The following is a 3,285-nucleotide window of genomic DNA, read 5'->3' on the forward strand; positions in this document are numbered from 1 at the left end:
TTACTTTCTATTCTTTTAGTTTTTTTTTTGTTTCTTCACACACACACACACACACACACACACACACTCACACACACACTCACACTCACACACACACACACACATATATATTTTCTTTTGTTCAGATTTTCTTATCTCAGTTTTCTCTCCCTCATTCCTCTCCCTCTTTCTCCAAAAGTTATGGTCTACTCGCTATTTTTATTTTATCCTTTCCCAACCCCCATTCCTTATTTGCCCATGAGACTGCTATCCAATCCATCATTGTTAATAGCAATAAGATACCCTAAATTTCTCACTCTGTCTTATCCATAAGAAATCTTTCTACTTAGCACTCTGACATTTTGCAGTCATACACTTATACTTAGAATGTATGCATGCTTACATGTCTGTCTGTCTGTATGTATGTATGTATGTACGTATGCATGTATGTATGTATGATTTATACAAATGCAACCACAAGCTAAAGTACATAGAGCTGCTGATTTTCAAAATTATCCCTCCAGCAATTTCTCCCTTATTACTACTGGTCAGTAGCATTGTATCGCAAAAGTAAAACTATCTTGATTAGTAGGAAAAGGAAAGAGGTGTGAAAGGTCAGTGGTGTTCAGATGACTGGTGTGTGTGTGTGTGTGATGGAGTGGGTGCATATCTATAGGTGTATGTGTTTGTGGATGTTCTTGGATACATTTGAGTCATCAGCGAGGTAGAAAGTACATTAGTACCCAAATCATTCACACTTCAGTCTAATGTGCAATACTACTAAGCAGAGTCCCTTCTCCAAAAGCAGTCGTTGGAGCATGATTAGTTTACCAATTACTAATCACATTTTATTGGTTTGGAGATGGCATTGGAAGTCTTTGATAGATCAAGTGCAGCAGTAGCCTTCAGCTACTCTTATCCTCAGACACAATGTCAGGCTTTAGTAGTGGTCACTGAAGTCATTAATTGTCCTTGCTTTGCTTACCTTCCTGCTCTACTCCTGTTGGTCACTTCCTCTGCTTCACCTCTCCCTCTCTCCATCTCCTCTCCCTTTCTGTCTCTCATTCTGAACCTTATCTCTTTCCTTGACACCCACACCTTACTGCAGCCACACTGCTGGGCACTTCTAAAGTCCAACTGCCAAGGGATTAGTTGGTGACCAATCCTTTATAATAGCCAAAGCAGAATAAGGAAGATGGACATAAGGGAATGGGTTGGGTTCGGTCTGGCCGGGGTATGGAGATGTGACAATAGCTATATGCATGTTTGTATATGCTTTGATATATGCATTTATTACTCGCAGCATATCAATGTGATGGTGTAGGGTCAGTGTGCCTTGTGTTGCAGGTCAGAACAGAAAGAGAAAGTGAAAGACAAGGAAAGTGAAACAGAGGGACAGAGATTTATATATGTAGTGGACATAAGGACATGGCTGGAGAAATTTCTCTCTCTGTCTTCCTTAATGGTTCCTTGCCTTTATACATATCAAGCTACTATTCTGAGAATAATAATAAACATGTGACTCAGCCATTACTTTCCACTTTCTGCTGTACCAGCTTTTACCCTCCTACTACTTCTAATTTCATCCACTAAACTTCATCCCCCACCCACATCTACCTTAAGTAAGTAAGTCAAGTACAACTATAGTTGCTAGTTCCCTGCTCTCCTTGCTCATTCCTCTTGTCTCACTCTCCGCTGTCTCTTCCCTCCCATCCTGTATCCTCCCTCTGCACCCAATCATTCTCTTCTGCATATTTCAAATGAATGAAAGCAAAGAGCCAGCTGACTCCTAATAATTTTGGCATCTATAGGTCTCACCCAACTTCCATGTCTATTTTTTGTCCCTTACTTTTCTGCACCCACACTTCCCTTATGAATTCTATTTTCCTTCACTCCCATATTTAAAACTAGTGTTTAGTCAGTATGTATGGACAAGCTGCCTTGGTTGAATTTGACAATAGATAAATGCATATATATATATATATATATATATATATATATATATATATATATATATATAAGCGGCAATGGACTGGCATCCCGTCCAGCTGTGGGGGGAACACATACACCATAGAAACCAGGAAACTGGGCCCATGAGCCTGGCTAGGCTTTAAAAGGCCGCATAAATAAAAAAAAAAAATATATATGTATATATAACGTGAGACAGTTAGGGCTTGGGGGTTCAACCCAATAAGGGATAGTATCTATCCAGTATACTGCTGGGAGGGTACCCAATTATTGCTACACTAGTGCTATCCTAGGTGCAATCAATGGGAGCGGGTAAAAGTGGAGGTTTTACCCAAAATTTGTGTAACAATTAGAAAATGGAGGATAATATGCTGAACCCAACTCCTTGCAGACGGTGTGTTCTTTTATTCTTTTACTTGTTTCAGTCGTATGACTGTGGCCATACTAGAGCACTGCCTTCAAAAGTTTCAGTCAAACAAATCAAACCCAAAGCTTATCCTTTCTAATCCTAGTACTTATTCTATCAGCTTCTCTTGCCAGACTGCTAAGTTACAGGGAAATAAGCACACCAGTATCAGATGTCAAGCAATGGTGGTGGGGGACAAACACACACACACACACACAAGTATATATATATATATATATATATACATATATATATATAATATATACGACGGGTTTCTTTCAGTTTCCATCTACCAAATCCTATCACCAGGTTTTGGTTGGCCCATATATATTTTTTTATAGCCTTGAACTTATTCTATCGGTCTCTTTTGCAGAACTGAAAAGTTACAGGAATGTAAGCATACCAACGACAGTTGTTCAGTGGTGATGAAGGGGCATCGCAAATACAAATACACACACACACACACACACACACACACACACACACACACACACACACACACACACACACACACACACACACACACACACACACACACACATAATATGTATTTGTGACAGGCTTCTTTCTGTTTATGTCTGCCAAATCCACTTACAAGGCTTTGATCAGCCAGAGGCTATAGAAGAAGACACTTGCCCAAGGCTTTATGCAGTAGGACTGAACCCAGAACCATGTGGTTAGGAAGCAAGCTTCTTACCACACAGTCATGCTTGCATCTATATATATGGTGTGTGTTAGTAAATAAATGAAGAAAGCAAAACAATATAACATGTACAACAACAAATAATTGACATCTCAGTTTCATTATCATCCAGTATATATTATATAATAATAATAATAATAATTATATTAGGGATAAAAATCCAATTTTACAGGTAAAAACTCAATTAAATTCAATCTATTAAAAATTAAAATTAAGTGGATTTTCATCT

Source organism: Octopus bimaculoides, chromosome 5, assembly GCF_001194135.2.
Source record: "Octopus bimaculoides isolate UCB-OBI-ISO-001 chromosome 5, ASM119413v2, whole genome shotgun sequence".
NCBI lineage: Eukaryota > Metazoa > Mollusca > Cephalopoda > Octopoda > Octopodidae > Octopus > Octopus bimaculoides.